Source organism: Natator depressus, chromosome 2 (genome assembly GCF_965152275.1).
Source record: "Natator depressus isolate rNatDep1 chromosome 2, rNatDep2.hap1, whole genome shotgun sequence".
NCBI classification, from domain to species: Eukaryota; Metazoa; Chordata; order Testudines; family Cheloniidae; genus Natator; species Natator depressus.
The window spans coordinates 71,678,573-71,693,499 of NC_134235.1; the positions used below are offsets into that span (position 1 = coordinate 71,678,573).

Below are 14,927 nucleotides of genomic sequence, written 5' to 3' on the forward strand. Positions count from 1 at the left end.
AGTTATACTGGTAACTAAGATGTTTTTGGAAAGAGTTCTGCAGGATCTAAAAAGCTGCCTTGGTGAGATGTCTAAAGTTGCTAGCGAGGTAGATTCTGTTCTCACTAACACCAGTTTTACATTGGTGTAGTACCACTGGTTTAAATTATGTTACTTCTGATCTATACCAGTGTAAATGTCTGATTCTACTGGCTCTCAAGTCAATGTTGAAACACCCATTGACTTCAATAGTGCAAGATCAGACCCTAAATGAAAGACAATCATTCTACAAGGTCAGATGCACAGTAAGGTTCATATTGGGGGCCAAATTCTGTGCTCACACCAGTATAAATCCAGAGTGACTCTATTGAATAAAACTTCATCATACTGCCCTTCTGGTTTGTAAATTGCTTGTCTTAAGACCTCCACTCCAGACTGAATCAAGTCCCCATGTATTTTTACCAAGACAGAATTTGATGATTTATGCTTCCATACACAGAGCCAAATTCCAGTCTTAATTAACGCTTCTCTGTATTTACAGCAGTATAACAGAGACCAGAATTTGACTCTGTGTATCTAAGCCTTTGGGTTAGTCTTAATTGTGTAAATTATCACCCATGAAAATTCTGTCTTGATAAAAGACCAGCTGACATGATCCTGTCCAGACAGGAGGACCTAAAAATATGCACTTTACAAACCAGAATGGCACCATAATCAGACAAATTACACAGCCAATGAATCCCATGGTAAGATCCAAAGGACAAGGTACAAAGCAAAAATGTCAAGAAGAAATAGGACAGGTAGGTTCAAAGATGTAAATCTGATAAGGAGAAACTGATATCAGAAACATCAAAGATTTATGGGAAGGAAAGAAATGCTCTTAGCATGTGGTCTGATGTAATATCCTCTCTCAACCATACCTGGCTCACCAAAACCAGGTCTCACCATACAGCATCTAGGTTCAAGAAGGGGTATCCTTTCTCACCTCAGAGCCTATCCTTTAAGTCCCCATTTACACCATCATTAAAACAAATCAAGGGACCCGGTTGCAATATAGTTGTCCCCTGACCCATTTATTATGTATGGCACAAACAGGTGCTTTCTGGTTTAAGCTTTGGGCATGTTAGAACATTGGCATACTAACTGGTCATGGAACCACCCGGCATTAAGCATCCAAATTTGTAGAGGCACAAGTGGCACTCAGCCTACAAACTAAGACTGACTAGCAACAGCTCTGTGATGGTCTTACACGTCCAGGGCTTCACTTGCAGTGCACTGACTGGTTCCATGTGTGTCCACTCCATGTCAACAGGAGCAAGTAACCTGGAGAACACCATTCATGCTGGAGGTTGAAGTACGAATCACTGTACTTTGTACAGACACGTCATGTACTTAAGCCAGATTTGACAACATCTTTAAAGTTCCATTCACATGACAACTTGAAACCATCTTGTAAATGGATCAGAGAACAACTTGATTTATGAATGATATAATATTAATATATTAAGAAATCCATTCAAATTATCTAGGAACAAACTTCATATTTTAAAATTACTTGAATCTATCAGAGAGAGACAGAGAGAGAGAGAGAGATTCTCCACCTTGCATTAATATATAATCGCTATGACCACCATTCCATATCTTGAGCAAGACTGATTTTTAGAAAGACAGACTTTTTCTATTATGGCAAAAATAAACAAACTGTATGTGTACACACACACTTTATTTATTTGTGCCATAATAGAAAAAGTCTGTCTATTAGAAATCAGCCTTGCTAGAAATCTAGAACAATCAACATAGTAAGATAATATATATTGTAACGTGGAGAGAAAGGACAGCATATATAGAAGGATAGACCGATAGATCAGATCAGATCTCATACAAAGAAAAATACAAAATAGCCCTGGCTATGGTTACCTGACAGTTAGAAAAACTCAAAAAAAAAAAATTGGGCATTCAGGTGAACACACAGTAGTAAGACTACATCTGGCAATAATTTCAGCATCTCATTCATGTTCACATAAAACAACATTTCTCACTCGGTTACAAATCTACAAAATCCTGATATTTTTATGAATGGTTCTTGAGAGTTCAGAACCATACATAACCTGGAGGCTTGTTCACAGGTAAGTGGGCTGACCAAAACCCCTTTCTCAACTAACAGAACTTATAAATGGAGACTGGTTGTACTTTAATAAGTATCTTTACTATTTGGCTGTAGATACTGTATTTGGCTTCCCAGGTAATGAATGTTACTAAAATTCTCAGCTATGCTGAGCAGCAGAGCTGAAAGGGGAAGAAAACAAAGATGGCTTTATGCCACCTTTACACTCCTCTAAAACTGAGGCCATTTGGGGCCCCAGATTAACTTAGAACACACTCACTCATCTTCCAGCTTCTCTCATGTGCCAGTTGAATGGCACCCCACACTAGGGAACCCTCAGCTGTTCCATTAGGGAAACTCTCTCCTCCCTTGTGCTGCCAATGCAGGGACCAGGATTTGCCCCGAATTCTCCATAACAGATGGGCCATGTGCCCTCTTATGTGCAAATATTTCTCTCTCCATTTCTCTTTTGTTTTGTTATAATGCTCATCAGGATGTAAGCACTGATTATGCATGAAATGCATTTGCTTTGAACAGAGGTTTAACAAGATGTGCTGTGTATGTCTTGGAAAGCTCTATTTGAATTAAGACTTGCATCAGCAAAATGAGTAAGGAATCTTTTAGTTTGGTTGTTACCAAAACCCCAAGGCTGATCACCCCCGAAGCCTAGGGATTTTCAAAATCCGAAACCACATCTGAAATTCACTAACTACCCCTATCTTCATAATGAGCCAAACCAAGACCTTGGATCCAAAACAATCCTCAAACTCTGGTTAGTTTGATATCTGGATCTGAAGTATGCAGCATGAGCTCAGGGAAAAGTAGACAGGGAAGGAAAATCTCATCCTTATTCCATGGATCTTTAATATGAAACCACTTCTGATATACTTTTTTTTTTTAAAAAAAAGGGGGGGGACATATAATGAGCCCACTACAACATACTCTGCAGCCAGAATTCTTGGCTCCCAAATATATCTTTATATGGTATGTAATACAGAAACACACAGGAGACTATAAGAACCTTGACAAGGCTAATATTAAGCTAGAACAAAACAGAACTACTGGCACCAGATCGACTCAGCTCTTAAGTAAACTTGTTCCATTAAAAAGTAGCCTCTAAGATACTTTCTCTCTGAAGTGTATAGTAGCTTATAAAAAGCAGGAAGAGTTGCCAAGTTGTAGATGTGTTCAAGTACTCTTTACCCTCATTAAAGAGCATTCCCTGGTAGCTTTGAGTGTTCCAGTGAACTAGATTTTATAAGGAGGGTGTTTATAGTGGTGTGCAGTATAGCTGGTGCTCTGTAGTGGTGCTCTGTAGCAGCTATGAATTAGATACAGCTGTATTGGGAACCTTATCATCCAGAGCACAGAATGTAACAGACTGTAAGATCAATGAGGTTCAGAAATGCAGAACAAAGTGAGTTTCTCTGCTTCACAGCAAGAAAGGCAACAAAAGAGTTGGGCCTAATTGTTCACCTGTTTTTTGATGTACAGTTTGCTGGTCTCAGTTTAATATCTGACACATCTTCTGTCTGGGGATTGATTATATCCAGCCTTGGAAGGCAGCTGGGATTGGATGACAGGGGATGGATCACTTGATACATTGCACTGTTCTGTTCACTCCATCTGAAGCATCTGGCACCAGCCACTGTTTGAAGACAGGATCCTTGGCTAGATAGACCTTTGGTCTGACCAAGTATGGCCATTCTTATGTTCCTAAAGGACTAGATGAGCTAATGGAAAAGTTCTTTTCCATCTCTAACATCTATGATGTACTGGGAAAGGGGAAACCCAAGCTGGGCCTCTTTAGCTATGGGTGCTGAAGGCCAAAAATGTAGGACCTCTCTCTTTCCCTCATTTCCACCTCATTACCAAATAATAAGTTATTATAGCGTAAGAATGGCCATACTGGGTCTGATCAATGGTCCATCTAGCCCAGTATTCTGTCTTCCCACAGTGGCCAATGCTGGCAATCATCAAGCGATCCATCCCCTGTCGTCCACTCCCAGCATCTAGCAAACAGAGGCTAGAGACACTCAGAGCAGGGTGGTGAATCCTTGGCCATTCTGGCTAATAGCCATTGATGGACCTGTCCTCTATGAACTTATCTAATTCTTTTTTGAATCCTGTTATATTTTGGTCTTCACAACATCCCCTGACAATGAGTTCCACAGGTTGACTGTGCATTGTGTGAAGAAGTACTTCCTTTTGTTTGTTTTAAACCTGCTGGCTATTAGTTTCATTGGGTGAGCTCTAGTTTTTGTGTTATGTGAAGGGGTAAATAACACTTCCTTATTCACTTTCTCCACACCAGTCAAGATTTTATAGACCTCTATCATATCCCCTCTTAGTTGTCTCTTTTCCAAGCTGAAAAGGCTTTTTAATCTCTCCTCATACGGAAGCTGTTCCATTTTTGTTGCCCTTCTCTGTAACTTTTCCATTTCTAATATATCTTTTTGGAGATGGGGTGACCAGATCGACACATAGATAGTCCAAGTTCTTTCCAGTTTTATTTGAAGGAGCCAAGTGGAATTTATTATGGCTTTTGAGAAAGCAATTCCAGATATGTCTTAATTGTGTGTGGGTGTGTTTGTGAGTGTGTAGATAACTCGGCTATGCAAATTATCAGTTGTTTTCAAGGGTAAATTCATCGCTAGTTTCTGTATTGCTGACCTTGCTATCTTTTGTGTCTTATTTAAAAGAACATTAATATACAGAGCAACTGAGCTGTTTCAAAAAGCTCTTTGAAAAAAATGGCCCTGGGAGGAGACTGAAGGGGAGGAAAGGGAACAGAGTGGGAGGGAAATGACTGAGAGGATATATTTTTTTGTCTGTGCCTTCAAATGTATGAGACCTCACTCTGAACCAGGGAAATTAGCTGTAATTCTTTCCATGGCCATGTCATCTGACTGGACTACCAAGGGAGACTTTATCTCCCTTTCTGCTCTATTTTATCTGCCATGTTACACACATAGGACATAGATAATTTTGCAGATTGTTTTTATTTCCTCCTACCACATTGCTAGCTCTCTCTTGCATCAAATGCAGTTAGCATCCCCTGTGCCTGATAGAGACTTTTTATCAAATGTAATGATACCCAAAAGTGACAAAGCATGGACAATAAGAATCCCTGATAGTTCTGATTCTTCCAAAGGTTCCTTTGAGGAATCAAAACTGTCCAATGGACCATAATATTGGAGGAAATAGGTAATACAGCAGTAGTCATCTATGAAGAGCTATTGGACCTGGCTAACTATTATTTAAATGAGTCTGTTAAACAGAAAGAAACTTCGGGTGTCTACACTTTGAGCTGGAGGTATAATTTCCAGTTCCAGTAGACATACCTGCATTATCTCTCATCAAGCTCATGCACTAAGAACAGAAGTGTAGCCATTGTGTCAGGAGATACTAGCCATCCCAGGTCCAATCCTGTCTGAGACACTAGGCAAGTACTTGGGGCATCTAACCCCTCCCACTATTAGCACTGCTGCAGAAACACTTATTTTTAGAGCGCTAACTCAGTCATGGTTAGCATAGGTATGCCTCCTTGATCTGGGAATTACACCTCCAGCTCAAAGCGTAGACATAATCTCAGTCAGTCAGAACCCAGATCGATAAATAAATAAATAGTTTCACTTTTTCCCCTCATAGTTTCCTCAAGATTGCTCTACTTTACTCCTGGTTAGCAGATATTATGTGGAACAAGGATTAGGGCTGTTTAGTTTACAGAAGAGAAAAATAATGAATGGTACAGAGAAGGTAAATCAGACACTCCATTTTACCTTCTCTTATAGTACAAGAGCAAGGAGACTTCTAATTAAACTGAAATTTATATGGATAATGAGAAAATACACAGTTACGTTAGACAACATAAAAATATAAGACCCATAAAACTTCATGCTTTGCAAAACCAGCCACCCTGTAGGAAATAACTTCCCCCTATGGGTCAGATATTACATAAGTGTCCACTACAGTGATGAAGCTTTTGGCAGTGGCTGCTGGTAGAGGCAGACTAATGCACTAGACCAAATACTAGTTGGATGTGGCATAGCAATTCCTATGCTCCAGGCCAAGAATCACATTAGCCAATAACCAAACCATAAAAATTATCATGATTCCCTCACAAGTCTCAGAGAATCTCTATTAGACCAATCAGACCTTTCTTTTAAATACTGCCTACCTAGCTATCTTAGGCATTGCTAGAGCACATATCACAGTCATATCTGAGTCTTGAACACAGTAATTTAATTTGCATGGCATTGTCCATAGTATTTGCGTGGCACATGCCCTGTCTTTGGTCCTTTATTCAATATTCCAGAGCATCAGGTTCTAAATTAACAAAGATCACCCTTGTACCTGAGGGCAGAATTAGGCCCATAATCTTTTAACACCAGAAAAATTAGTAAACTCACCGTTTTTTCCTGTGGCTAGCAAGAGGTTCAGAGTCTAAGTAGGGAATGCCTTTCAACTTCAGTAAGGAGCTATACAGGGACACGTTACACCAGTCACCGATCATCTTGGCCACCATGACAGCCAGCATCACAAGTAGCAAGGACTGTACATCGTTTGTGATCTCTACCTGAAAAGGAGAATGAGGAACTTTCCGTTACTTTATTAACATATTTGGAGAGAACAGTTGTAGCAATGGCTGTGATGCATATCCAATGGGAATTGGAACAAGACCACAACTCCTTGACATAATACAGGGGTTAAGGTAAAAGGGGGGGGGGGGCACCGCTCTCTTTCCCTGCTGAAAGTAGAAGTGAACTCCTCATCCTTTAACAACTGCCCTTATATTTAAAATACATTTGACTCCTAGATTTCAAGTAGCTCGTGACAACCTCTCTCACTGGGCCAGAGTAAGGAGAGATGGAGCAACCAGATTTGTAATGCCTTGCCACTGTGACAAATACTTTCAAAGAAAAACAAACAAATCAAATTATTAATTTTCCTTTCTTGCTGGGTTCACGATAGATTAGTCAGACAAACAGTTTCCCCACAATTCTCCTTCCTGACAGAGCAAGCTCCTTGTACAGGCTGCCTTGGGTGAACATCATTCTAGAGGATGCTGGAGAAGGAAACAAGAAGCCCCCGAGCAAAAGCCCAGGTTCAAGACACACAAAACCTGAGGAGGAAGAACACTAGCAGTGTGACACTATTACTGCTACAAATATTGAATTGGATTCCCCATGATTAGGCATGCTTCTCAGGCTGTTCTTTCCTAGCAAAACAGCACCCTGCCCCTCATTCTCCACAACCCCAGGATTAACAATTGCAGACCAGACTGTAGATGTGCAATGTATGTGTGTACAGTGTGTTATCATAAAACAGTCTAAAAATCTAGTAGGAATAAACTGAAGATAATCACTCTCCCTTTCTTTCTAAACACTAACTACATTTCACTATACAAGACTACATTCTTGCATTCAAAAAAAGTGACATGGATGAAACCAACACAATTTATGCACAACTGACAACTGAGCCATTAACAAATATTTATGCTGGCGAAGATAATTGTGCAGCATCACTCCATCGCAAATTTTCTTTTTAAAGCATTTTTATCCAGTCTCCATATTCTCCAACTGACCATTATTTCCCCTACACTTACATTCTAAAGATATGTTTTTCGTTTCTTTTCCATTCAAACTTCCTTCCCAGTGTGCTGCAAGACAGACAGACAGACAGACAGACAGACACACACACACACAAAGACCTTACTCCATTTTTAGATAAAGTGAATTATAGCATAATAGCTGTTAAACTGCAACAGCTAGAGAATAATAATAAGGACCCCCAAAAAATCTATGTTCAAAGAATGTCAGTAAGCCTGCCTGATAAACTGGTAGCCGTAGCACATTTGCCCAATGATTACACTCTCACCCCTATCCTGCCCTCATTTCTGTGTTCCAAATCATAACATCAAGGGTGATTTAAAGGGTTTCGTGTGGTATGTGAGACCTTGTACGGCAGGGTCATGTGACTGTCCTTTCTGTTTGGACATAATTAATATGACATCTAATAACTTTGCAGCATTCTTTGAATGTCTTCATAAGCCTAGAATCCAACTGCTTTATTTTAAAAACACCAGTAAAATGTCATTTAAAAGAAAAACATCAACTGTGGGATTTTTAAAATTGCTTCATCATATGTGCCACAACTCACTCATTTGGAAGGAGACTCAGTTGTGGATTCCTTTTAAGGCTATTTAAAAAGCATCTTGCCATTCTCCCTTATGGAAAAGCTTTTATAGAATCAATAGGCATAAAACCACTTTAAAAAGCAATAAAGAATGGTATTGTTCCTACAGAATTCTTAAGTCACCATATAGAATTTAACAGAGCATTACATTAGAGAATTCTCTACATTGGTATATAATTCTATAGAAAGATCATTATTTCTACTAAATTCTAAAGGACTTCTCATGAAGGACAGATGAAGAATTTTGCTAAGTTTTTCAGTTATACATTTACAATCTTTACAAAATTTTAGCCTATAATGGTCATGGACAATCTTGTCTGTCCCGCATGTAAGCATGTTTGTGGTTCTTGCATTGGTCTGAACTCACATATACATGTTCTTCTTCAGTGTTTGTTGAATCCTCATATGTCAACATCAACATGAGATTCCATCATCCATAATCTTTTTCAGAATATGTTGAGATCTCATTCATTAAATTGCCTAGATCTTAACAGTCCTGCTTTATAATTAATATTAAGGTTTCTATGTTCACTAGTTTTTAATCCCTTCTTCAATTCTATTTCAACCTATGTGCTTCCTCCTTTCTTTCAGTTGCAGACAGCAGACTGTTCAACAAACAGCAAACAAGACATGCACTGAAATAGGCAAAAGGTATTTGCAATAATGGGCCATAGCTGCAAAGTGCAGGTGCAGATCTGAAATTTCCCAAAGTTCTGGAGTGTTGTGATCCCGGGGTTTGGTTCAGATCCTTCTCTATAATGGAGCATTCAATATTTGCAATGCACCATCCAGTAACAATAGCCATTGTGTGTAACATTAGCCACTGGAGCCAGTGAATTCTAACTACTGTTGTGCACCAAAGATATTAATTTTGATAAGACAGGTCTATGTCAGATGGTTAGGGCCAATTAATAAAGACAGGTCAGTAACCCGAACTCTTGCATGTCACATCTTTATTATATCTGCCAAAAATAGAGCAAATGAAGTTCCCCTGAATCTTCATTAGATAAGGGAACTGAAGGAGGCGATTACAGTGCTTTGAAATTTTCCGGGAAGCAAGTGGTACTGAAGCTAAAATGGGGAGAGCAAAAATATCAGAGGCCTTGGGAAACAACAATGCATTCAAAGTGGGAATATGAAGGGGAGAGCAAACTGCTAAATAAAATAAGATTCATAAATGTCAAGGAAACTTTGATCTGTGAAAGAATGTCACTTGATATAGGCACTTTTTCTTTTTAAACAAACCAGATGCCAAGTAAGACCATTGATCCTTACCTTAAAGACCTGACAGTCACATAAATTTGAATAGTTAACATATAGACCAATTAGAGAACAAATTGTTTTTGGTTATTGGCACAACCAATAACCAGTTTAAAGTACGTTTGTCACGAAAAATGGTCTTGGCTTCGCAGAGCTAAAGAAGATTGAGCTTCCCAAATGATACTGTTAGCAAGCAGTAAGGTGACCCTATTTCCGTAAGCTGAATATGGGACACCTGGTAAAATTACTCATATTCAGGTGAGTTCAATGGCAATCAGAACTATGTAGTACAAACATTCAAATTACATCAAGTTGACTGAGCTCCTGTTAAAAAGAAATGCTACGTAGTTGGATTCTTTTTATTTACCTTCTTATCTTTAAGGCTTTAGGGTTCACATGGGGCAGGGTGACACACACACACACACACACACACACACACACACATAGCTACCCCCCACACACACACTCCCGTACACCTCTCTCACACAGGGGCGGGGGTGGGGGGTGACCAACCTACCTAACCCTCCCTGCCCGGCGCTCTCTGCACTCCATGCCTGGCTGGGCCCCCGGGACTGACCCGCCTCTACTGGTACCTGGTGCTGCACATGGGGGGGGACACACAGGGTCACATGCCCCCCCTCCCCAGATTTCTGCCAGGATTCACACCAAAATGTGGCCAGCAGCAGCCTTTCAGAACTGTGCGGGAGGGAAGGGATGGGAGCTGCTTCCAGCCACAGGGGAGGAGGAGTGTGGGGAAGGGATGACGTGGCCCATGTCTTTGCAGAGCTCATCTCTTCTCATCTCTCCCCTGCCATGTGGCTGGAAGCAGCTTGTCCCTTCCTGCCTGCACAGTGTCGAAAGGCAGTTAACACTTCCAGGCTGCTGCTGGCCACCTACATAACCCAGTCACCGCTGGCTACAGTGCAGGCAGGAAGAGGTTAAGCCCTCAGGATGCATTGTACACCAGGGCCCAGGGAACCTCCCTGCAGGGGGTTCTGCGAACTTGGCCAGAGAGATGGCTCAGCAGGGAGGGTGCCTAGGGGACGGAGCAGCCCCGTGTTCCCTGGAGGCAGGACCCAGGGCAGAAGGGGGTGGGTGAAGAGGGTGCTAAGCCCCTGCCCCAGGGGCTGCTGTGGAGACTGCAGGTTCAGGGCAGGAACAGGCTGGAAATCACTTTTCCCCCCACCACTCCAGAGCTTAGCTAATGGGCGGAGAAGCTTCCCCATGCCAGTGCTGTGTGGGGCTTTGGCACATGTGCACGGGCCGGAGGGTCTTGGGCTTTCCCAGGGTGCCAGCCCAGCCATAGGCAATGGGGGAAGGAAGGAGCCTGCCCACCAAGCTGTTGGTGAGCTGAGCACTCCGACCAGGGGCTGATTCTCCGCATAGCACTGGGAGTGAGACGTGCCCCTCCGGGTGGGATATGGAGAGCAACAGGACTAGGGGGGGTGAAGGGGCAAAGCAGGGAGAGGACGGGGAGCACATAAAGGAACAATGGGTGGGCAGCAGAGGAGACAACTGGCCGCCACCTGGCACCTGCCCACACACACCATCCACTGCAGCATGCAGCCAGCCCCATCCGGAAATGGGACAGGGGGTGGGGCCCCGCTGGCCGAGAGCCAGCACACAGCAGGGGTTGCACTGATGGACCAGCAGGGGAAGTGGTCAGCCCTGCGTGCTGCATCTTTGCCCCACCACCAGCCTTGCACACCCACCCCCATCATCAGCCACTGGACACCCCTCCCCCCTCCCCCCACTCAGTGCTGGTGGGTGGGCAACTGGCGAGCAGGGATCTGGCCAACATCAGGACCCGCCAGTACTCGGGAGGAGGGAGACAGAAAATATGGGACAATTTGCCCATTTTTAAGAAAGTCGGGACACCTGCAGGAGGGCTTAAATACAAGACTGTCCCTTTAAAAATCAGATATCTGGTCACCCTAGCAATCAGTGAAAGGCTTGAAGTGCATCTCATTAAAAATGCACACAAAGGCACACAGAATACAAGGCTAGAACAAACAGAGTTCCGATTTGATTGCAATATGCGGGGAAGGAATCACAACACACAGAAGGTGTCCAGCACAAGGTGTACAGTGTCATGAGTACAATAAAAGCAACCATTCTGTAAAAATGTCACTCTTAGCACTAACTGCATAGAAATGCATCAGCAAAAACCAGTCAAAAACATACAGCTGAAGGACAAAGTTCTGGTGATGATTCAAAGTGATGATGCAAAGTAATGATACAAAAATGGTCTTTTGGGGTCTCGCAGTAAGATTTAAGAAGCAAAGAACTTGATTTGTAAAACCTCTGGTGGATTCACGTGATCTAAATATTTAACATACAGCACTGCTAACAATACTTTATTAGCATCCTCAGCTCAGAGAAGTGCCATCTGCTCCCTGCTGCTGAGAGGTTCAAAGTATAGAGCCTTAAAAGTGCACAACAGCAGCAACTCAGCCCAGCCCTGGCCCGACACCAAAAGGAACTTTGGCCCAGGCTGGAGGATCATTAGGCCTGCCCAGACTGTGAAAGAAGAATCTTCAGGCTAATCCCAGTGTAGAAGGAGACATGGAGGGGAACAAAACAGATGTGGAGTGAGACAGAAAAGCAAGCGGGAGATGGAACAAGATAAAGACATGGAAGCAAAGGAAAGGTTAGAACAAACACAAACACTTACATGTTCATCCAGCATTTTAGGGGTAGTTCTCGAAGATGTAGTTTAGTTTTATATACATATATATTCAAAGTGGGCGCACATATTTTTAATATATAGCCAAACTTTTTTCCTTTTGATCTCATGGGCGCAACAGGCCATGCCAAAAAATCCTTTGCCCAAAGCCAGCAGTGCTGATAGAGTATGGAAGTACTCTGAGCTGGCACTTCATAGATCAGCAAGCTAGTAAGTTTCACCTTCCTTTTGCTATGCAATTAGTTTACTAGCAAAATGTTTCAAAACAATATCTCCTTTTGTTACCCATGTCACTTTTCAGCAAGCTTCATGGCCCTGAGTTTCCCAGGCCTTCACGTCATTATAATCCATTAGACACATTCATGTTCGTTCTGTTTTATTACATAACACATAATTATGTATTTTATTAACAGCATCACCAGGCATGACACATCAAAGCGAGAGGGCAGATGCTCAGGAAATTTTAAAAGATGCAGTTTACTTAAAACAGGCTGTTAAAAACCTCCCCCAGTTTTCAATCAAACTATGGTTAACATGTTTCTGGGTTTTGTTTTACCTTTGTGAATACAGTCACAACAGAACTTAATTCCACTCAAGGCTGCTGATATAGAAAAAAAACACTTCCCCCAAAGACTTTTTTATTTCCATTCAGGAAAAAGTAATACCCAGTCACAGGGAATGAATCACCTTCTTCTAGTGAATAGTCATTTGGCAAGACAACTTATTTACACTTATTACAAATGCAGAAAGGGCATAGTTCACGATTACATTCATGAACAGGAAAGATGCAAGTGACTGCAATACGTATGACTGTTCTTTCAAACATACAAGCTGCCTTCCTCATTGAGCAGAAATCAAGGAAGGGACTCCCTCTCTCCCCAGATCTACAGACCGTTGTCCATGGTAGGCAGGACTCCTTTGTAAGAATTCATCATTATTCTTGACAAATATAATATTCACCGTGCTTGGCTATTTAGAATTTAGATACTGAACAGCCTCTTGCAAGCATAAAACAATTTAGCGCTTCAGGGGAGAATTAAGCAATGGGCATTCTAGTCCTGCTAGGTCTTTAAATCCCATGGTTTCCATGTAAAGACTGGCACTTGGCATGCCCTTAGAGACCTTCACTCTACAAAATTTTACAGAAAAGGAGATGCAAGGAAAGCATCTCTTTTCTGACAAGTGGAAGCAGAGCTGTTCCACTTTAAGCTTATGCTGCCATGAGCTGAATGCAGCCAAAGAAAACACTTATGGCTTCAGCAGCTGTTTCAGTTTTCTGTAGTCAACAGAAACCTTTATATCATTTATCTCATTTCCCATGAGGAAATGCCAACAAGCCTATGATATGACCATATATACATATACATACATACGTATACATACATACACATACATACACACACACACACACACCCCCCATTTAGGATATGGGTTTTACAGCAGTAATGGTGGTACCTATGCCACCCCAGTCTAAAGGTATTTGTCAGTGTCAGTACCAGCTCATGGGGTACAGACAGTTGAATCAAAAGTTTCCAGTAAACAAACTTGTTGATCTATATATAGGATATGATCAGGTGGTCCGTCATAATTTTATTCTCTCCCAAATAATAATATACCTACAACACTTCTGACTATTGGTTGGATTGTCAAACTCCCCCGTTTTTAATTTGGGATCTGACCATGGGGAAGGCCTTCTCAGGGTAGGAACATCCTCTGTGTATTTCTCCGCTAAGCAGGTCTCCTAGTCTGTGTAATTGTCTTCAACATTTGGAGAAAAGACAGTTCAGGACAGTTCATCTTTAAAGAAAACTATCCTGTCTAAGACCATGTCCATTAACAGGAATTTCTTTTCTGTCACCATTCATCTTCAGATAGTCTGTAAATGAGTATGTCTCTCCCATCCAGACATATATGCTTATTACTTTATTCTTAAACACTGATAAAAAAATTCACTCTGAGTGGTTCAGTAAGCATAAATTGATGAAAAACAGATTAATTAAGAACTGTAAAGTCAGTCACTTCCTTAATAAATCATCTCTGATGGAGGTAGCTGTAGAAATGGAATGCTGAGATATAGTAAGCAAGAATAATAAATCCGCTCAAAAGACTCTATTGTCACACTGGTCCTGAAAAGTTATGATTTCCAGCTCTTCACACTGCTGAAAAATATTACTTCTTAAAGCATCTCACATATGGGGATTGTGCATCAGACTCCACAAAGACAACACACCCTCAGTAGATTTACAGTCTGTAAGGACTTCATGCCAAATTACAAATGCTATGAGAATTGCACAATTTGATTCAGAGCTTGCAGGTCCTCAGCAATTTCTGGGCTGTGGAGAGGAGTGGGAAATCTCTAGCATCCTAGAGACAAGTAATCTCCAGGAGCCACAAATATGTAGCCCAAATATCTAAAAACAAGGGTCTGACATAGCTCATTTCACTAAAAGAAGAGTGGCTCTAGCCTCACTATAGCAATCTTATTCCAAGATGAACCAACTGACAAAGGTGTCTTCTGTTCTTCTGAAATATTGTCTCCCACAGTTAATGTACAGGAAGGCTCTAGAGCATAGAAAGAACTTTAGGTCACACTCATTTTAATGGCATTGATGTACCCAACTTCTGTGAACTATAAATACACTTTTGTATGTTAACTTTTAATTTGCTTTGATAGAAAAAAAAATTCAGGGTGATCTAGTC

The 14,927-nt window shown here is 41.4% G+C and overlaps 1 pseudogene; it reads right to left on the reverse strand.

Annotated features, from left to right (window-relative positions):
* The window catches only part of LOC141981427 (chloride channel protein C-like), a 102,748-nt pseudogene that overhangs the window by 34,776 nt on the left and 53,045 nt on the right, over positions 1 to 14,927 (reverse strand).